Below are 22,576 nucleotides of genomic sequence, written 5' to 3' on the forward strand. Positions count from 1 at the left end.
CACTTCTGCTTGGCTGGCCGCCGCTTTCCTGCATCCTGTCTTAGCTGCCCCGCTCAGAGCGCCTCAGACGGGTCACGGCTGGTCTGAGAACCCTTGGAAGGAGCCAGTGGGAGCCGAGTTAGCTGCCGGGACACACAGAGTCTGGTGTGCTGAGCAGAGGCCCAGCCTGGGGTGTCGACAGCCCCGCCGTCCCTGTGGCCCGGTGGGCACCACTGTCTGCGCCGCCCCCTTTCCGAGCAGGTGCCAGGGCACGTCATCTTCAGAGCTTCACGTGATCTTCAGAGCTGCCCGCGGGGCGGTGTCATCGCCCTCCCCTTCTCCCGAGCGCAGAGCCTCTCATCTCAGGGACGGAGCTGGGTCCCTGGCTGCAGGCCGAGAGCCTTTCCCCAGGCAGCCTGGATGGGGCGGGTCCCCGCTGCAGGGCCTCTGCAGCGGGGCGCCAAGTGCAGCATCTGGGAGTGAGGTTTAGGTGGGCCTGGGCTCCGCTCTCAGAGGAGGAGGGACTTGGAGCAGATCAGGGCTGGGTCACCTGTGCCACGTCACCAGCTGGGACCCTCACCCGGCTCTCCTGGGCTGAGGTGCAGCCTCAGGGCCGCTGTTTACCCGGCCCCTCCCCGGGGAAAGGGAGATGTCGTCTCAGGCAGCTCTTTGCCGTTTCCTCCAGAGCCAGCCCAGCCCCCAGACGCCTGTGGGTGGAGGTGGGGATGGTGCCAGTGAGAGCGGCAGGGCAGTGGGCTGAGCGCCGAGAGCAGAGGCCACGCCGCAGGGCTGCTGCGGGGTCCTGGGGACGAAACGCTGTCCTAGCGCTGCCCCTGTGCCTTTGCTCGCCCAGCCGTAGGACAAGGTGTGTTAGTGCTGTCCTGGGCCTGTAGAGAGACGGCGGCCTGGCGTCAGGGTCAGGGACAAGACCCTGCCGAGGAGCTCACGGCCAGGCGAGACCACCCGGCGGAGCCTGCCTCCCCTGTGGGCCCTAAGAACACGCCTGAGGCCCCCCCGGGGGCAGCAGGGAGACAGCGTGGAGGGACCTGCCTTCCCCCACCCGCCAAGGGGGAGGCGCTCTTGTTAATTCTGGAGCCCAGAAGCCCCCCACGTCACAGAGCCTGTGATGGAAGGTCGGCTGCAGCCTGATTCCGACAGCCTCCGTTCACAGCCTCCCTCCGCCCGCTGCCTCTGCAGCGGGACCCGACTGTGGTTTCCCTGAAGGAGGGGGATTCCGGGCAGAGGGCGTGAGGGAACCTCAAGGGTCAACGTTTCCTTGCTTCCTTAGTTTCCAGTAAATGCAGCACCAGATTAGGAAGGGGAAAGGTGGCGCACTCATGATCCTAGGGTGGCGTTTGGTTCACGCCATCAATCCTAAGATACGTAGTTTATGTTCCTCCAAAAAGACGGCATCAAAAACTGGAGATGCCTTTGAGGTTAACCTATGAAAAGAAAATGTGCACCCTGGACTTGATGAAGTACCTCCCCAGCAGTACGCTTTTGGGGCAAACCGGCACCCTTTTGGGTAGACTCTGCTAGGTCCCCATTTAGTCATCCGTTCAATGGGAGAGATAACAATATCCCACCCTCTGTGGATCTCACAGGTTGTGAGATGTGGTCTCCCAGGGCATGAAGCCTTTGGGAGTGATTGTCACCCCCCCACCGAGAGCCCTCTGTGCTGGAGGGACCCTGTGGCCACTGTCAGGTGGGCAGACAGCGGGGTCTCCGGGGGGCAGTCACAAGGCCCCCACTGTGCTCTGGCCTGGCAGGCCCTTACTGTTCCCGGGGAGCACTCCTGCGAGCCCCCCAGTGCCTGGCGCCTGGGTTCACCGCTGTCTCCGGAAGGAGAAAGAGCAGAGAATTCAAGAAGGCTCTAAGTGCAGCTGCAGGATCGGTAGGTTTCCAGCTACTTTCTGGGCTGGTCTGTCCCAATGCTGGGGCATTTAATAATGCAGACGAGAGGCTCTTGTCCTATTAATTATTAATCGCCCTTTTTGCATATCTAAGGGCAGCTCAGAGATGAGCTCTAAGGCGGAAGAAAGCGGGACTGAGAGGGAGCAGTGGAGGAGGAAGTACCCGCCACGAAACCCTCTGAGAGAGACCTCTGGGCTCAGCTTTGTTGCATCCTTGGGGGGCGGGCGGCAGCCTTCTCCAGCCTGCACGCTGTTTGTGCGTCGTGCGTGGAGAGGCCCACATCTCCAAGGGTCCCAGGTTCTCTAGCGGGAAACGTGGGTGGGCTGTCTTCCTGAAAGGACCTCCTCTGTGATTGGGCCCAGCTGCCCGCCCCCCGGCTCGCCCAGAGGTGAAGTGCAGCCTCACTTGACCCAGACGCAGCCGTTTGCCTGCCAGCCGTGGGGGGTCGCTCTCCCTGCTCACTGCGCCGCATCCAGGGGGTTTCAGCCTGCCCACTGTCCTTTCTGAGCGGCCCTGTCTCCTGCCAGCCACTTCCCGGTCCTGCATCCCCAGCGGGCCGGCGAGGGACGTGCCAGGCCAGCTCTCGGCTGCTGCAGCCCCTGGAGCTCCCTAGAGCAGGACGTGCAGACACAGCTCCGGCTGTTGGGGGTCCCCTCTCCCTGGCGACCAGCAGCCTTTCCTGCCACCACAGATCCCGCCCTCGGCTCACTAACACGGCCCTCGGCCTTGGGGAGTAGAATTAAAAAATAATAACAGAAGGAAAAAAGGAAAGAGAATCATTCCACTTCAGCTGCACATAGTTTTGACTGTGTCCTTTGGGAACCCGCGGTGCAGTGGGTGTGTCCCGGCAGTGCTCGCTAGGCTCTTCTCTGGGTGGGCGCCGAGCACAGGAGGGCCAGCCGGGGACGCGCTCGCCGGACTCTCCCTTTGGACCAGCTCCCTGGCCTGGCGAGAAGAGAAAGAGTGGCCAGCACGTCTGGGGCCTGAGGAGAGAAGAGCGGCCTGGACAGGGCTCTCTCCCCTGGCTCTTTGCAGACAGCGTGCCGGGTGCCAGGGCTGAGCAGCAGGGAGGGGCTCGCGGGGGGTCCCCAGGCCGGTTTGTAACAGAGCAGAACATTTTCTGCTCTTCTGGGATTTACCTGACTGCGTCTATTTTCCTTACAAGAGTATAAGCACCTGCTTGTGTGTGTGGTTCCCGTGTGCAAAGAGGGCAGGAGCCGTCTTGTCTGCAGAGGGACCAGATCCCTTCCCGGGTGGGGTAGGGGTACAGGCTCCTCTGACCCCTGGGCAGGCGCCCCGGCCACCAGAGCCAGCTGCGAACCCTGTGTGCTTCCCTGAAGCCAGAGGGCACAGCCTCACACCTCCTGGCACCTGGCACTGTGCCCGGCACACAGTAGGCGTGCAAGAGCTGTTGGAATGAGTGAAGCGTGATGGGCCCCTCAAGGGCGTGGTGGAAACAATTAGAAATCTCTGAGCTGCACTTGGGTTTCTCCCCATCGTGTCCATGAGCGTCTGTCTGAAGCTGTCACCGAGCACTGAGCCAACCCGGGAAATAACATGGGGACAACACAGCCACCAACGCCACCACTTCCAGCTCAAGGTCAGTCAAAGTAGCCGTGGGCACATGTGCACCGGGGAGAGATTAACATGCTGGTGTGTGTTGAGCTGTCTCTCCGTTTCCCGTGGGTGTGTGTGTCTACAGCCTGGAGGGCACTGCAGTCTGGGTCCAGCCCCGACATATCCCCAGGGGCTTGGAGACTCCGGCCACCGCAGGACAGCCAGTGGCTGCTTCTCCATCGGGGCACCAAGTACTGTCATTTAATTAATCGTTTCCCTCACTGTGGACACTTGTATTGTTTCTATTTTTACTACGATGAGGAGCACTGTGATAAATGTCCTGGTTTATCTACAGTCTCAGTTTAGATTGTATAATTAGGAAAAGTTGCCAAGAGTGGGCCAAAGGATATGAACGCTGAGTTCCTTGATACCTATTGTTTGCCAGAGATACTGTTTTATTTCAAATTTTCACTTCCACCGGGATGTTCGAGAATGTCTTTATTGCTACACTCTCATTGGTGACAACTGGTGTTATTACTTCTTTTTAACTTGATTGGTGAAGAAGACAGTTCCTCTTTTTAAAGCACGCTGCTCTCGTCCCAGAGCGTCCTGGGCTGGTTTTGCAGCTCCACGAGCCTTCCCTTCCTCCCCCTCGGGGCCCTCTGTCCCCCGCAGGCAGGAGGGCATCAGAGACTCAGCCCCACAGCCAGTGGGCATGGAACTAACCAGCTGCTCCAGGCCTGACATCTGAGGCGACAAGATCCCAGCTGCACACGTCTCTGTTCCACCCACCTCGAACGTGTCCTTCAGCCCAAGGTCACGGAACTGAATCTTTGCCCCCACTGCTGACACTGTTCGTTTTGCGATTCCCTGACCCCTCGACTAGTTCTCCCGTGTCCCTCCCCTGAGGACTGGGACCCTCACCAGGGCCAAGACTGGGCTCCCCTCCCAGGGAATCCATCACTGGATGGTTTCCATAGGGATGGCTCCATCACACCCCTCATGCCCCACCATGTGCTCTTGGACCCTTTGGACTGGAAATTCCTGGTCATGTTTGTTCTTCCAGCCCGACGCATGCCCTGGACTCAGCTGCTGATGCCACATCACGGCTGCAGGCTGAGCCGCTCGGCTTCAGGACAAGAGGCCTTAGCCTTGCCAGCCTCGTCCATTCCAGTGGTCACAGGTCTGCTCAACACACAGGCCAGGCCGACCCCAGTGGCTGACATTAGACTGCATCCAAGTCTAATGTTTCCTCCTGGCTGATGCAGAGCAATGTTGTGAGAATGAAGAAATGAAGCTCTTAAAGGGCGTTTGACCACTCGAGAAAAAATTGGATATAAAAGAATGCAAAGTTATTTACACAGAACTTCTTACCTGTGCAGATGGGCTTCTATAACCATAGGAGAGTTCGGATCTAAGGAAGAAAAATTCTCAACTAATTCTGAGTTGGAAGTGAAGAGAGAGATTTAGAAATCAGAAATCATGTGGTGAAAACTGTCCTCTGCACGTCAGTTTAAGATCTGGTGCTGAAACTGGGCAGGGACCCCAGCCCCGGTGATCACAGCTACGCTGCCCTATCTCTCAGACATACGGGTGACAGAGACAGGCGCAGCCACTGGGTCCAGGGCTGGAGGCACAGGCTGGGGTCAGGGGCTCAGGAGATTGTGGGAGGGGATCTGGGCAGAGCTGTGCTCTGGGAGTGACAGAGGCCAGTGTGACAGCAGAGTGTTTCAGTGGCGCATCAGAAGAATTGCATCAGAGCCACGAGGCAGCATCCCCGTGTGGCGGTCATTCACGGCAGCCATGGCTGGTATCAGGCATCCCTGGGCTGGAAGATTCACACGTCTCATTCCAAGTTCATCCCACGTGAGAGTGGACGTTCCAGGCCGAAGATGTGTCTCCACCTACAGTGCAGATGGTTTGGATGATGGATGGTTCTGAGAACCAATGATTTTGCACAAAGTTTCACAAAAGCTGAAAACTTGGCTGAATCCGTCCAAGAGGACCTTCTGCTGCTGTAGAAAGCCCTGGGAGTACTGAAGCAGAGCAATGGTGAGGAAGGACACTGGAACCCAGAGGTGTCCCTGGGCCTCCCAAGGCGGAAGAGGCCGGACTCGTGCTTCACCAAGGGGAGAGAGTAAAGACAGAGCCCTTGTGTCTGCTGGGCTCCAACTCTGCTCAGCCAGTTGGGATCAGGCTAGGCATCTGTGTGTACGTAGATGTGTGTGCAGGGTGGGACCTGTCACCGTTACTGAAGGCACACGGGTGATGAGGACAGGTACGCACGGGAAACTGCACCCCGTGTCTTACTTCTGGCAGCTCGTGGCATCCGGTGGCCTGGAAGGTCTGGGTGTTGAGAGGGCATCCATCCAGGGGAGGAGGAGGGAGGGCTCTGGACAGGCCAGGTTGGGCCCCTCTCTCCGCGAGGTGTCCCCGTTGCCATGGAGACGCCTTCCTGAGCAGCCCAGGCCTCAGCAGGAATTTCCCAGGAGGCCTCGCCTAAGTCTCTGGCTCCTGTTGGTCCCTTCTGGGTTCTCCCTTCCTCCCTGTTCCTTCCTTGGTTCTGTTACATAATCTCTCCTTCTGGGACAGACGTGTAGGAGGCAAGTGAAGGATTCCTGCTTTAAACCCAGGGAGGCCGAGCTGAAGGAAGTGTCAGGACAGCTGCCTTGGCAGCAACGTCTCCTAAAAGCCCGTATCCTGGCAGAACAGCTGCTCGGTGAATACGTGTTGAACAGAATCGCAGGAGCGTGTGGGCCTGAGCGCTCCTTTCCTGTGTGTTCAGCCCACACTGACGGCTTTCTTGGTCTGTTTCCCCAGCAGCGTTCCTGATCCAAGGGATACAGGCAGAGAAACCCAAGCCATCGCTGCGGGCTGTTTCTCCCCATCCCTTCTGTGCCTGGGTGGAAGGTCGTTGTTTTGCTTAGAAAAGAAAGGCCAGTCCAGCAGATTGCCAGAACTCCCCAGTGGACTGGCCTGAGTCTGGGGAGGAAGGCTAACAGCAGAGAGTTCTCACCCCCAGTGCCTGAATGATCTGTCAGCCGGGTTCCAGGTTCTGATCATGTGTTCAGAGCGGGGCTCTGGGCCATGGGGATGGGCCACACATGGGGTCTCTGCAGCTCCTGTTCACCCAGGAAGGGGGCTGAAGTCAGATTCTATCCGGGAGACGTTTGCTCAGACACACAAGGAAAAGGCTTTGGACAGACAGTGTTTCAGGTGGGGTCCTGGCAACTGCTCCCATTTCTCCACCCCCCTGTCTGAGGCTGAGACTGAAAAGGACTCAAAAATCACTGAGAACCAACCGTGTCCTTGGCTGTTGTCGTGGCAACTCATCCCTCAGACATGTATTGAGCACCAACTCCTTGACAGCTGCTGAAGCCGATGGGCAGAGGGACACGTGAATGACTGGGTGTGATGAGTTGGGGGCCAGGCAGCCCAGAGACCTCAGCACTGGGGCCTGCCCACCCGTCGGATTGGGGCCCAGGCTGCAGTTGGGTTCCCCAGGCGAGAGCACTGAGGGGCTCCTGGCCCTGCCTGCAGGACCTTCCCCTCCCGACCCAGTGCCTGTCCAAGGGGCTGGACCCCAGCAAGGACGCATCGTCCTGGTCTGCACCTGAGCACGGGGGGGCCTGAAGCAGCTGTGTGGCCCCATCAGCCATCGGGGACCCTCGGGTCGGGCTGTGCCAGTCTGACTAGGAGACCCCACTGAGGGGAGACCGACGGGGCAGGAAGAAAACCCACTGCACCCTGAGACGTGGGGCCTGAACCCAGAAACAGGAGGCAGGGCCCTGCTCTGAGGCTGCCCCCTGGGGTGGCTGATGTGGGCCCTCCCCTGGGGTCCACGGCCAGCCCCCTTCCCCAGAGCCACGCCCTGGGTGACGCTGTCTGGGAAATTCAGACAATGGGAGTTCTGCATCAGGTGGGTTCGGAGGGTAATTCCTTTCTCCAAATACCCACTCCGAGTGGGGTCACGCGGGTCCTGGCACAACCCTTTCTCTTTGTAGATCAGGGGGCTCCGTCCGCACCGCCGCCTATCTCAGGTCCTATGTTAATGTCTGCTTCTGCACAAGGACACATGGGAGGAAATGCCCGTGCTCAGAAGGGACACTTATCAGCGCTGCTTGAGGGTTAGGAGCATCTGCCCGCCCAAACACTGACCCACAGGACCCGGCTTTTAGGAGGAACCATGGGAATAAGTAATAAATATTAACCCATGATTTGGCTGACAGTGGGACGGGGTCACACAGACTAGCAGGACACGAGAGGGGTGGGGCATCACTAGGCCTGAGCTGGGGGCCGGCGGGGCACGGCTGGAGTCAAGGGGGGAGCGGAGGAGGAAGGCTGTAGAATAATTAGCAAGCAGGAGGCGGGCACGGCCGCTTGGCGCTGAGGCCTCGCTGGAGGAGCGTGCGGCTCCCGGGACGGGGCACCAGACGCGGCAGAGACACACGTGCTCCAGGGAACACTCGCCCGGCAAAGAGCCACCGATGATCTAATCCCCCGTGCCTGGGGCCCTCTCTCCCTCCCTCTCTGTCTCTCTCTCCTTGTTCTGTTGCTCTGGAGAACCCTGGCTCCCTTGCTGTGTGACGAATCGCCACAAGGTTAGTGGCTTCAAACTATACACGTTTATTGTTCAGTGTCCATCGATCAGGAGTCTGGGCCAAAAATCCACCACTCGTAGCTGGGTCTCCTGCTCTGGGTCTTGCAGAGCTGCCACCAAGATGTGTGTGGGCTGCATTCCCACCCGACGCCTGACGGTGGAAGAGTCCACTTCCGAGCTCCCTCGGGGAGTCGGCAGAATTCCTTTCCCTGTGGTGGGAGGACCAGTGGCCTGGCCTTGCGCTGGCTGCTGGCTGGAGGCCACCCGCTGCTCCCAGAGGCCACCTGCAGCTTCTAGGGGTCATCTGCAGCTCCTTGCCACGTGACCCTTCCCCACATCCCCTCAAGTCGGCAAGGTCAGCCTCCAGAGGGTCTGCCAGAAAGAAGGAGTCTTACACAGGTGATGTCCCCCCACCTGCAGCATCTTCCATGGGGTAGAGTGGAGGGTCTCACAGGGCATGAACCCAGAGGGGCTGGGGCCAAGGGTCCCACCCATCACACAAAATGGCCCAGAAGGTACAACTGTGAGGCTCACCTGGGTCATCCAAATCACATGATTATGTTTTTACTTGCAATATCATATTTCAAAACTTCTAGTTTCTCTTGACTTTTACTCCTAGAAAAACCAGTTTAAACAAGTTTATCCTTGGTCGTTCTGTTAGTTTTATTTACTAACATTTGTCCCAAAGTTCTTTTTCATTCACCTGGTTAAGAAAGTTTCCTTGAGACCCTCCTTTGGGTTTTGCCCTCCACGTGCTCCTGGTTCTCTGTGCAGGGTGGGCTCCACCTGGAAAGCCAGCTTCAGTCTCAGAAGTGGGGGGCAGGCGGTTCTCAGGGGTGTGCCCAGTGAGGGCCGGACCCGAGGGCTTAGAAACGGTCAGGGGAGTGTGAGACAGATGCGCTTACCTGTGGAATGCACTTTAGAATCTACACTAACTCCACCACCAGGAGTGCAGAGGAGGGTGGGTGGGCGAGCAGTTTCCGAGGGCAGGCATCCCCTCCGTCCTGGACCAGGCCGCCTTCCTGAGGCCAGTCTTCGCTCTCCCCTGCCCTGCCTGCTCGCAGGTCGGAAGCATCCCTGCAGCTCCCATCGTGTTTCTCACGGGCCCCCAGCACCTTGAACGCTGAGGACTTTTCTGGGTCCCCGGGCCCTCTCCACCTGCAGCCGTCTCTGGTCTTCGCAGCCCTGTTTCCTGCAGGGTCCTTTGCTCTCTTGTCTGCTTCCTCCCAGCCACCCTCTTCTTCCTCCTCGCAGCTCCCTTGCTGCGTTTTGCCGAGCCCGCCATGTCCTCGACGACGGTAAAGACAGCAGGTGTGTCCCAGCCTCAGTCCTGCCGACCCTCACACCGCGTCTGACCTTGAAACGTGCTCTTCTCGCGCTGCCTCTCCCCCGCCTCTGGCTGCAGCTGTCTTGTTGTCTTGGTGGCCCCCCACCCCTGGCCGCTGTGCTGTGACATAACCTCTCTCTATGAATCTGTTGTTCTCTTGCTGTAACTCTCCTCGTACGGTCAGACGACTGGCTGTTTGTAGTTTCTGCTAATGTGAAGCAGCGGACATGACCACGTCTGTGTTTGCACCTCTGATCATTTCCTCGGGATGAAATGATCCTGAGCCTTCTGCAGGGTCGGAAGTCTCCATATTCGCCAGTCTCAGTTCGTCCTCTCTGTGCTCCCAGCCCCTGTGCCCTGGCAGGTCCCTCTGCACTTCCGTGACCCTTTGTCAGACTCCTCGAGTCACGCACCACCCTGACCTTGGGCAGCCGTGGTTTCCAACCTCATAAGCTTCCCAGCAGCTGTCCCAGGCCCATTCTTCCCTGTGTTTCCACGTGACCCAACAGGGCCCTGGGTGAGCTGCACTGCAGCCTTGCTACAAGCCTGACCCTTGGTTTCCTCGTGTAGCAGATGGGAATGTGACCCCACTCCCAGGAGCCACGAGCTCAGAGGTCACTTGCATACAATTGCCAGCACGAGGTCTGGTTATAAGAATTCAACAAACATGGCAATTGCACTGTTATCACCAGCAGTAGTAGGAGAAGTGTTTGATAAATGAATAAACAGAAGGATGGATGGATGGATGGATGAATGAATGTGTAAGAAGGAATTCCTTAAGATAGGAGAAAAACAAAGTAGAGCAAGCAAACAAACAAAACCTGAAGGGTAGCTGGCCAGTTCATCCATCACTTTAATTTCCTTTTGCTATGTGACTTAAGCCACATGTTAGCAACTCTTAAAAACGTCTACGTACTAAAAGTAAAAGTGCCCTATATTAACCCTTTCGGGAGTCTTGCAAAAGCCTTTCTGTAGATTCCCTTCATCTTTTTACTCCCCCAAGGAAGGAGGGGACGTCAAGGCTTTTAGGGGTGATGTTAGAGCTTTCAGAGTGTTTAAAAATGAGAAGAATTAGAAATTACCCAAATTTTTAAGTTGAGAATTATGTCTGTCCATTTCGATTGAGATTTGAATCTGGACTTGCAAATTAAAGGCTGTTAGGTGAAAGGATTCACACTTGGTGTTTTTTTTTTTTAGTACATCCACCTTATGTGCACTCGGTAACATGGTCAATAGAAAAATCTTCACATGCTGGTTGGTGCTTCTCCCTGTGGGAACCGGGCCATGTGTCCCCTGTCATTGTCCTTCACAGTCCGTGCAGGCCGCAGGCCACCTCCATCCTTTCCGAGTGCTTGCCTGTGAAAGTCCGAGCCTGGTTCCATTCCTCGTTCCCCTCCCACTCTCATGGCCCGGGTCTGGGAGAGAGAACAGCGGAGGTGAAGCTGCTTGCAGGGATTTGCCCCGGTTGATTTTAAGTGAGGACCCTCCCCTCTCAGAGTCTTCCAGGTTGCTGAGGAGGCTGTGAGAAGTTCAAAGGCAGGATCTGCATTTTACACCCCCAAATTTATGACAGAGGTAGCAGCATGCTGACGTGCACGTCTCCTTGTACTCCCCAGAAATGAATTTCCTGACATTTAGCTCTTAAACAAAATGTATCTGTGCTGCCTGTCAAAAGCAGGGTTATTTACATGTCCTGAGATTCACGGGTTCCAGCAGCTAATCTTCACGAATATTACTTGATGGGCCATTATAGACAAGATTTATTTGATGTTTGTCCTTTTTCTAAATCAGCACATTTATTGAAAATAGCATCCTGAGCTTTCTGCTGAGGAACTGTGTCTAGACCTAGCCGGTGAGCACCGGGGTTGTCACCAAGCATGGATCGTTCAAAAGATGGTCCCGTCCGCAGAAGCCACTTGGGATGGGGCGGGAAAGAGGAGCTCCTGTGACTTAAAAATGAATAAGGAGACTGCTGGCTTTCCGCCGAGGAGAATATGGAGTGAACACAGATAAAGCAGATGGAGAACAGAAGACAGTTCAAAAAATCTCTGCGTCTCACAATATGCAAGACATTTCCATGCGTTATCTCTGTCCATCCTCTCCCGATGCTGGGGAGTAGCCAGGGAGGGTGTCGTTGTCTAAGTGATGAGCAAGGAAGCGGGGGATGGGGGAGCCAATTCCGAAGGCCCCAGAGTCTGGGGCCAAAGGAACCCTTGAGTCCGAAGCGGTGGCCTCCCCCTCAGGGAACCAGCGCGGGGAGGCTTTCTCCCTGCAGCAGCCGTCACACCAGGAGTCGGACTTGAGCGCCGAGGGTCCGCGCGTTTGACTGTCTGGCCGTGACGCTGGGGTCAGAGCTGTGACGCTGTGGTCGGGGCCTGGGTCTGAGCCGTGGCTCCTGTGTTGGCTCAGCCAAGCTGCTTCACTCCTTGCCGTTCGTTCTGCTCGTGCAGCAGGTGCAGGGGCTGGGCTGCTTGGTAACTGAGGCCTCACAAGCTGCCAGGCCGTGAGCGTCACTCTTTCAGCCCGTTTCCAAGCACCTGCTGGGGGCCGACCGGACTCTGGGCTCTAGGAGTAACTCCCCTGGGGCGTCTGGTCGCCCGCCCTGCGGTCGTGCCCCGAGGCCTCTCCAGCACACGTCCTTCCCCAGCTCCCAGGACTCCAGACCGTCTTGGTCGTCCTCCTCCTCCTCGCTGCCCTTTCTTGGGGTCCTCACTGGTCCCTCCTGACCTTTAGGACCTTCTGACCTTGTCCTGACCTCGGGCTCAACCCCTGCCTCTCCTATTGAAAGGACGACTCTGACCAGGATTCGTGAGCCGCTCCCTGGGCTCCCATGACCCTCCACTCTGCCAAGTCCAGTGTCTCTCAGCATCTCTGCCGGGGTGTCCCACTCTCTGTGCCCCAGGAGGAGCTCCTGCTCTCTGCCGCCCGAGCACTTCCTCCAGTCTCCCCACCTCCGCCAACCTCCCAGAAGCCCAGGCCAAAGCCGGGGCATTGCCTTCACCCTGGTCTATGTCTCACACCTGGAATCCGATACGGGAGGGGATCCTGCGGGTCCGTCTTCAGGCTGGAACTGATCCCATCACTCCCCACCTCCTGCTCCGCCCTGCCTGGGCCCAGGCTCCAACGTGTCATGCCGTGTCCCGGGAGCAGCCTGCCCACCTCCTGCCTGCCCTGGCCCATCAACAGTTCTGGTCTCAGCACAGCAACCGCTCCCTAAAAGGCCAGTGAGACCATTTCACTCTTCTGCTCAAAATCTTCCATGGCCTTGATTTCACTCTCAGCCAAAGCCAAAGCCAAAGCCCCGTAATGGCCTCCCAGCCCCTGACATTCACCTTCCCGCCCTCACCTTCTGTGCTCGTCCCTGGCCTCGCTGTGAGGCCACGCGCCCCCCATGGGGCCTTCCTTGTGGTATCTGTCTGCCTGGTCCCTGTCCTGACATCCCCCAGCTCGCCCCTTGCCCTCCCAGCCTCTGTTCCAGTGTCGCTGTCTCGCTAGGGAAGCTCTGACCACCCTAGTTAACGGGTCCCGTCACCCCACGTCTGCATGCCGGTCCTCGCCGGCTCTGTGTCTCCTTTTCCATGGCACAAAGTGCCTTCCAACAAACGCCGTAATGTTCATGTTCATTTGGTTTATGGTTCGTTGTCTGCCACCCCCAGTACGTCACCAACTCCGTGAGGCAGGACCTTTGTGATGCACACTGATGTGTCCTGAGCAAGAAGGTGCGCTTGGCTCCAGTGTTGGACGGTGTTCGATCTGGGGTGACGGGAGAGGGAGTGGACACAGGGAAGATACAGACTTACAGCAGCCTTGCAAGGCATAGAGGTGACCTTGAGGCCGATTCTGAACACTTGGGAGCCTGTAAAGATGGTGAGAGGGGCTTTGTGGGGAGGTTGGCCAGCCGCAGTGGTGAAAGGACGGACGCGGGTGGCAGATGGGACCCAAGCAAGGGAGGCGTGGTGGTGGGCAGGTGGACGTGTCTCTTTACAGGGCAGGCTATGGTGGGCCTTGGTCCTAGGGGCGACAGTGAGGCTGTCCCTGGAATGAGGGCTAGGGGGACACTAGGTCAGGGCCAAGATGCCCATTTCCATCCAGAAGCCCCTTCCTGCTGGTCTGTCCAGCGGCCCTGGGCTTGTCCACCGTGTTTGCCTCACGCAAACTGCCTGTTCTCTGTCTGTCTCAGGTTTGGTTTTGGGGTGAGCTCAGAGCCACAGCAGGTGTGACTGAAGGACACTGATGGCGTGTGGAGTCCAAGGTGGGGACGGCAGCCCACGGCCTCGGGGCGGGAACTGGGGATGGAAAGCTGGAGGGCAAGGACCCTGCTTCTGTAAGAGCAAACGCACAGCCCAATGGCAGGTGAGGCAGGGTGTGTGCAGCGGTGTGTGTGCGGGAACACACTGACCAGGCAGGGCAGACCCTGCGGGCTGGGTGGATGTGTGACTTCAGGTCCTGGGCGTGGAGGCCCCTGGAGACTGAGTCATTGACCAGTTTCCTTCCAGGCTCTTTGGGATCATTGGGCATTGTTTTAGGAAAAGTTTTATGCTGTCAGGATGGCCAGAGGGCCACCCTTTAGAACAAATGGAGATTCCTCTGAGCAAATCCCATGGTGGGCTGGGCACCGTGACTTGAGCTGAAGGGTGGCCTTTGTCACTGAAGAGCCCTGTTCTTGACAAAACCTTGGTGTGGACAATGGTGCAGGTGGCCTTTTGGTGCTTCTCCAGCCTCTTCACTTGTGTGGCTTCTCTCCAGACAACAAGTTTAATCGGGGACAGGCACTGCTCAGAGGGGGCTCCAGTCATGTTTTGCAGATGACCTAGAGTTCGGGGCACTTGTCAAAATATTCAGGGGCATTGAGAGGGGAATTAATCAGGACTTCAGTTTTTACTCCTGAGTCACTGAGCTGCCCTCAGCCTGATCTGTCCTCTCTTCTGGAGGATGACTGGGGACCTGTACCCAGCACAGCTGCAGGGACTAATAGCGTGGCTCCAGAGTCTCCCAGATCTTGGTCCTCTAAAGGTTTTGTTTTTTAACTTACTTGAGATTTCTGGCTTTGCCTGTGATAGGCTGACTTGGGTAGAGCCAAGGACTTAATTCACTGGATCTCTAGACTCTTCTTCACGTGACAATGGGCCACCTGGCACCCGGACCACAGCCAGGACTCAGGGGACAGCTTGGCTAAGCAGGCTGGCGGGGCTCAGGGCTGCATAATGGACCAGGATGGTGCAAAGGGGCCAAGTCTGAGACAGGGGCTCTATCCAGCGGGATGCCGCCCAGAGTGGCCAGGTGTTCACCTGAGCTCTCCGTAAGGAGAGGGAGTCGTTGTTTACGGAACTTCTCTGGTGCAGAAGGCACGTGACTTCCTCGCGGTTAATCTCAACAAGGACTGAGCGAGGTGCTTACCTTCACGGCTCACAAGACGGCTGAGACCCAGAGGGGTGAAGCTCTGGCAGAAAGGAGGTTCCAAATGCAACATCCCTTGACCCCAAAGCTGATGTTTCTCACTTTCCAGGGTTATCTTCCCAAACATGGGCCACATAGTTACATAGCAGGGGCTGACTCTGAGCACCTATGTGGGTCGGGAATTGCACTGGACATCTGTGTCCAGGGAGGACCCTGGCCTGACTGGATGTGGCCTGACTGCCTGTGGGGTTCAGAGCACGCCCTTGCTGAAGGGTGTGGGGATGCGCAGGTGAAGACGGGTTTCCATGTAGTCTTCAGATAAGAAGAAGAAATATCGAGCAAGTTCACATTTTTACACTCAGCTTTCCATCTGCTTCAATCAACAATCCACACTTCACTGAAGTGGGCCAGTCTCAGCTCAGACTCTTAATGGTTATTCCAAAGGCCAGCAATGGTAGAAGCACCTCAAGTTCAGGAGGGCAGCTGTGGTCCTCGAGGTCAGGCACCGGGCCAGACCCTTGGTGGGGAGCCTGCATCCCTCTCCCAGGAGGAGGGATACCTTTGCAGGATTGTGTATCGTACATTTTCCGTTTGAGATTCAGACCATTCAGGGTGTGCTATAAATACACCCCACATCTGGCTCTGGGGAGAATCTGGAGCTTACATCTTGGAAGATAAGTAATAGAAATCTTCCTGTGGCTTAGCTGTGTCTAAAATATGCCATTTGAGGATAAATTAATGGAGAAAAGAAGAAGGAAATAAGTGAGATGCAGCAGGTACAATCTAGAGTATGAATAACAATGGGAGGATGGGCACGTCCAGGTGGCCTGGGGAGAGCCCGTGATGGAGGAGTTAGACCTTCCCACCTCCTCAACATTCAACTCAGATTTTAGGAGGGGACCGGCTTGGCCCGCAGGGACGGTGCCCAGGTGGAGGTTCTCTGTCCTCGGCTCTGATCCGAGTCACTCTTCCTTGGTTGGTCCATGGAGGGGGCACTTTCTTTTATTTCCATTGAAAGAAAGTGGAGGTGCTGTGTTTCAGGTGGAGCCGTATTCACCCCCTCCCACCCGTGTGAGCGCAGCACTAGGGGGATGGGCACGTGGGAGCCCCCAGTCCATGGGGAGAAAGACGCTGGTGGGGTGCTCCTGATCCGGAAGGTGACTCCCCAGCTCTCTGCCAGGGCGTCAGGAGAGAAAGTCCTGGCTGATGGCAACTGGACTGAAAATGACTTCCTCTCTGAGCAGGGACTCCGAGACTCTAGGGGACCCGATCTGTGTCCTGCTGAATGCAGCTCTTCGTCCCCTCCCCGCCCCCTGAATAGGGTTCCAGAACTTGGGGAGCTGCTTGAAGGGGGAGGGGTTGCCAAGGCTGCAGGAAGCGCTGTGGAGGGTCTGGGAGCCTCTGGACAGCGTCTGAGATAGAGCTCCCAGGTGTGGCCTCTTCTGGGATGGGTAGGGCTGCCTAGTGGTTTGGGACAGCAGCGGGGTAAGGTGGCCTCTGGAGTTCAAGATCCAGGAGAGGATGGGGGAGGCCTGCTCTGCCTGGGAGATTCCCTGGGGGCCTCCCACCTCGTGGGCTCAAGCAGTTGAAGCTGAATCACCAGGTGGGAACGTGGGTCCCTCCTGAGCTGTTTCACCTCCTGTCACACAAGGGGTGGGTCCCTGGGGGGGGCAGCCTCACTAACAGGGCCGCCCCTGCCCTATAAGGGTGTGACCGCTAAAGACTGGAAGGGTGGCTGCGGCCCCGACGGTGAGTTCCCTGGGGACGGCACGGTCAGGAGAGCCGGCTCTTCTGTGGAGGGCGCAGGTGTGCGCTTGGGGGTGGGAGCAGGACGGAGACAGAGGCCGGATCCAGGTAAGCGGGAGCCGTCACCCTCGCCAGGGCACCAAGTGGACGGTGCGTCTGGAGTGGCCTCCTCATGCCGAAGGAGTCCAGGGTGGCTGCCGACGGCCCTACGGGGGGATGGAGAAAGGGTCTCCTCCAGAGGCGGCCAGGGCAGCATTTAGGCCAGGCCTTGCTTTCTGGGCGGTGGTTTTACTGAGCTAAATCCTGGGTCAGAGAGGCAGGAATGCCAGGCCTCAGTGAAGGGTCAGCAAACCCTCAGCTGGACCACGAGGAGGCCCTGTCTGTAAGGGCTGCCCGGCAGCTGGAGCACGTGAGCCTGAAGCTGGGACAAGACACACGTTCGTTCCCTCGCAGTCTGGGAGGCAGACTCAGTCCCCAGTGCAGGCTCTGTAGGGATGAGCCCACTCCGGAGGCCCCGTGGGAGGGACCTTCCTGCATCCTTCTGCTCCAGGGGCTCCCGGCTCGTGGCCACGTCACCCCAGCTCAGCCTCCGTCTTCCCTCTGTGCATGTTTCCATGTCTCCTCCTCTCGTAAGGACGCGCCCCAGGATTCAGGCACGCCCTAAGGCTTATCCTGACTACGTTTGCCGGGACCCCATTTCCAAGCAGGTTCCCATCACAGGGTCCGGGGCCCAGGACTTGGTCATACCTTGGGGACAGGATTCAATCATGAGCCCAGCTGAGCTCCTGTTGCTGGGGATGATTTGGGGCCGGTGCTGGGAGTCGGGGCTGGAAGCGGGGAGGGCAGACTCACAGCACATAGACGGACAGCAGCACGAGGATGATGGGGTCTGAGCGCTTGCCATGAGCCAGGCTCCCGCCCGTGCTGCTGTGTGTCCCTGCCCTGTCGCCTGCCTCAGCCCTTCACATGGCCTGAAAAGCTGGGCTGGAGCAGCGACCCCCGGCCCCGTCCTTGCGCCGCCCTGGGAATGACTCCCCAGCCTGTCCTACGGCTAGGACTGTTTTCTGTGTCCTCTAGTGTTTCTTTGCATCGCCCTGGGCAAGGGGTCCGGGCCCGGGCTGGGCCCCCACGTGGACCCTACGTGCCCCGGAGAGCCTTGCCGGTCACCAGCCCCACTGCTTGTTCCAGAGCAGACCTTGGCTGCGGGTGCCCCTGGTATGGCTGGTTCTCTGTCCAGTACAAACCCCGGTACATTTCTGACTCAAATGGGCAGATCGGCTGCATTCTTCCCGTTGTATTTTATAGAATCAGTCTCTGTTAGTCTGACCTACTTTATTATTCACCATCTTTGTATTTTTGGTTCTGCTGGGTTTTTTGCTTCAAGCCCATTTTCTCCTGGATTGTTAAGCCTATCTATTTTGAAATGACTCTTTAAACTTAAACATGCTAATAGATCACGTTGTCAGTCTTAACCGTCATCATTTCACTCCCCCACAGTGATGTACAACCAAGCCCCTGGGCAGTTGCTACTATTCTCCCCTTTTTTGAAATTGTAATCCCCCCTCCCCTGAGGCCACAGTCGGCACGTGCAGATGGAGCTATGGTCACCCTGTGAACAGAGGAGGAACCTGCGGGATAAGACGGCGTTTCGACCGTTCGGCTGCAGAGCCGTCGGGCCTTCTCCATGCTCAGTGCCACTAACACCAGTGGGTGTGACTGGTCCGGGCACAGACGAGACTGCGAAGGGGGCCTGGGGGGCACAGGCCGCTGGGCACGGCGGTCACCGTGACGATCGCAGAGACTGCAGACATCAGGGGAGGTTCCTGCTCTGTGAGCTTCTTCCCCCAAGATAGTGAGAGGAGGGGGCTCAGAAATCGGGGGGTTTCCACCCGGGTCTGAGGCTAGACTGGGTCCCCAGGTGCTCAGGCCACGTCCCCTGGCCCGGATTAGCCTCACTGGCGGAAGCGAAGCCTCCGCTGAGTCCTGGCAGGGCTGGGTGGGAGTGGGCCGGGGGACGGAGGTGGCAGGGATTCGGAGGACGGATGCCACGCTGGCCTCTTTGCTCTGTGACGTTGGGAAAACATGCCGGCCTCTGAATCTTCCTCTTGGGTGGGTGGCTGTGAGGACTGAAAGCGGCTCCTGGGAAGTAGGAGTGGCTCAGCGGACGCGCTGAGCTGCAGCTGGACCGCGGGGCACGGCAGGCGGCGCCGGGCTCTTAGGAGGGGGCGGCATGTGTGTGTGTGTGACTCCAGCTCCATGTCCTGAGTTTGAGCTGATCCCGGTGGAGGTGGCCGAGGACACAGAGCTCAGGACCGCGGGGTGTTCCAGTCTGCACTCAGAGCCGTGCGCCCCCCATGACTTTCCCTGGCGTCCCAGGCTGGACGGGCTCCTCCAGGCGTTAGTGCAGAAAGAAAAGATTCAAGAGCCAAAGGCGAGTCTGGAAGGCATCCCACGGGCAGAAGGGCAAGGGCGGGGCAGAGGGAAGGAGGGACCGGGTTCCTCACAGGCGCCGCCGGCTGCCTCCCTGCAACTCAACTCTCCCACCTGCAGCGGGTCCTGCATGCTCTCAGCACACACACTTCCTCGCAGGCAGCCCCAGGCGCATGTCGCATCTCCCCTCCTGCCTTTGCAAGGCCATCGATCCTTCTTTTCCTTTGCAGCGTCTACAGCCAGTGTTAGGAGTCACCTCCCACCAAGTGCTAGAAGCAGCCGAGGTTGGCGGTCTTCCACGGGCTCTTCCACGGCACTGGGGCCAGCGGGAGGGGGGCAGGCGGCAGGCAGCCCCACCCAGGGAGCTTCTGCAATCAGGGTCCATGGATACGCAGGGTGAGAGGTGAGTGCTTCTGGAGGCTTCCTCCTGTGCACAAGGCAGGGATACCCAGGCTTCAGATCCATTTTCTCAGGATCTCACAGCAAGCCCCGAGAGGCCACAACTGAAGATTTAAAATGGCAAATTCAACCCTACAGGAAACAAAAGCACAAGGTTAACAGCCCTCCGCCTGACATCTGGACTGTTCTTTATCTGTTCTCGCTCTGAACCCAGCACCACCAGACAGGTCCTGGCCTCCAGTGTCTGTCACTTTGCCACCTCATAGGTGCAAAGAGTCCGGATCCCTAGGGTAGGTGTCCCCTGCGGAGTCTCTGCACCTGCACTGCTGTTCGTAGATAAATCCGACTGTGCATGTGCACAGCTAGTGCGAGCTGACGTGGTCAGACAACCGAGGTGTTACTAACGCCTGGAGGGCTGGGTGGACAGTCTCTTCACGTGGCTGGGCTGTCACTGCACATTCATATTTTCTTAAAAGCCAGGCTTGTCTCCATCAACATGTTTTTCATAGTTTTATGTTTCTGCAGCCTGTGCAGTGGTGCAGTGCAGCCAGCTTTGAGGATGCTCTTGGTGACCCATGAGTGAAAGCTCTTTGGCTGGGGCTGTTCTGAGCTGAGGTCGAGCCACAAGGACCCCCTTCCTGGACCCCAAAGTTGTGCGTGATCCTAGCATCTGGGTCCTCTCACCGCCTGCCGGGTCCTCCCAGGCATCCCGCAAAGGCACGGCCTGTCCCCAGGAGGGACCCCCACCCTGTCCCGAGGTCTCTGTCTCGCCTGCTCTGCCTGACAGCCAGGTGAAGACACAGCCTCTCAAGCTGTCCCCTCACCTCTGGCCTTTCAAGCTGTCCCGTCTGAACCAGCTCACACAGCAGTGCACACACAACAGGTTCCTTAGAGAAGTTTATCACAATTTGTGAAGAAACCTGAGGTCTTTTATGGACTTATTTTCCCCATTTCCACATGCAACTTGAAAATTCCATGTGAAATGTGAAACACGTATATTTCAAAAGAGGCACCATCATTGGGAAAGCACACAACCAGTAGAAACCTTGGAAAATACAAGAAGTAGCTTTGAAAAAAATCACATGCAATCTCATCACTCAGAGATAACTAAGCATTTCAGTGAATGTGTCTCTTCTCCTGTTTGTAGAGTTAGTTTCTGTGTGTGTTTTAATGCAATCATCATAAATTTTTTTGCTTTACAATATCCTTCTATATCTTAAAATGTCCTGGGCTGCTTTCTGTGTCATTATTAAATAGTCTCTATGATATTATTTTTGTGGCTGCCTAGTATTTCTGCTAAAGAACAATCTTGTCTCTCTCCGTCTCTTTTCCTTTTTATACTTTTCTTCATGGTGCTATTTTACAATGTATTCAGTTGTTTCTCATCTGTGTCCTCAGATGAAAGAGAGACCCCAGCAGCACAGACCACAGCCAGGCTCTCCACTGCGGTGTCCCCAGAACACAGAAATAGAAACTCAACAAATACTTGTTGGATGAACGCATGGATTTAACCAATCTTCCACTGGCACACGTTTTAAGTGTCATGCACCAAGCCACATGTATATACATCTTTGGGTGTATTTTTGGTGTCAACTTAGGGTACATTCTTCAATGCAATGTTTCCAGGCAAAAAAGTATGGGTATTTACATGGCTCTTGATAATAATTACCAAATTATTATTCAGAAATGCTATACTAATTTATAGTCTCACCACAAACATCCAAGAGAATTATATTTATTTTTTCACTTCTTCTGAAATACTCATTTACATTTATCTCTATCAATTTGATAGGTACAGGGTACAACTTTTATCTTCATTTGATTTATATTTCTAATGAATTTGAATATTTTCACATATTTATCACCCATTTATATTTTCAATTACCCATTTATTTTCTTTGTCAGTCATTTGTTCTTATTTCTTTGTCAGATTTCTTTATATTTTAAGGACATTGATCTGTTACATGGAGCAAGTATTTTTTCATTTGCCATTTAATTTTGTTACAGTGTTTATGATGCTCAGTGTTACTGCATTTGTATACAGTCAGACGAGTGTTTTTCTGTGATGTCTGGTGTTTTATGAGCAGGCACTCTGTTCTGATTCCTGATTACAGCCTAGCTACGCCAGCGGGATGCTCTCCAAATGGAGTTTCTCCCTGAATTCAGGAGCCTGAACATCCTGCTGAAAAGTGGGGAGGGAGCCATACATCTCTCTCAGAAGGGATGAAAGTTCAGCCTGTGAGGCAGACAGGACGCAGCGCACAGCTGTAAGGGCGCGTTGGACAGAGGGCTGGGGGATGCACCTTGGGCTCCAGCCGGCAGTGAAATATTATGGAGGGAACGCATCTCCGACGCAGAAAAGGCCACTCTGTTCTGCACACCTGTCCTCTGAGGATCGACCTTAATCCCGCATCCTGATGCTCTGCCATCTGTCGGTGTGCCTCCCTCCCTGGAAATAAGTCAGGGGCTCGGATTCGTCTTTTGCTACATTTGTCTCTTCTCCTCATTTATCCCACATGCTCGTTACCTCTGACGTGCAGCCTCTCCGCCTTCAGCACGACGCCCTCATTTCTACCCCTTTACCTCGTCTACAAAATCTGCTTTATTGTCCTTATTAATCCCTCTATTGATATCACCTCAAAGTCTATTATTTTTCAAGAAAATTAGAGCAATTTTAAAAAGCCTCATTATTTTACACACGTGAAATAAAAAGAGCTATCTTCCAACGGGCCCTGTCCTCCCCAAATTTATATCTTCGCCGAGTCTCACTGCAATGAGATTTGGATGTTTCTGAAAATGTGAACTTGTGATTTCACTCAGTAGTAAATGGAGCTGTTGGAGGGACAAAGAAAGGCCACAAAGGCAGCGACTCTGGAGTCGGGAACGGGGACACTGGGACTCCAGTCGCTCGGTCTAACGCACCTGGAAGGAGGTGCACCTGGAAGGAAGTGCACCTGGGTTCACTTCCTTTCACTTTAATGGGAACTTGCTTGGGATGTCAAGGGGCAGACCCTTAGACGGGACCCCTTGCTGAAGGGGGAGAAATGCAGATTCCTGCTTTCATTGGCGTTTGCTCTTCAGCTCAGCCCTTTAAGTTTTCCCTGGAAATGCCTCTGTGTCTTCAAGTCTTTCATTTGAACCTAATGGACCCCAGTGGCCATCAGAAGGTGAGGGCAGCGTGAATAAGGCTCCTTGGAGATGCATTTGTGCACGGGCTTCTTGGCATC

Source organism: Hyperoodon ampullatus (assembly GCF_949752795.1).
Source record: "Hyperoodon ampullatus genome assembly, chromosome: 15".
Classification (NCBI taxonomy): Eukaryota; Metazoa; Chordata; class Mammalia; order Artiodactyla; family Ziphiidae; genus Hyperoodon; species Hyperoodon ampullatus.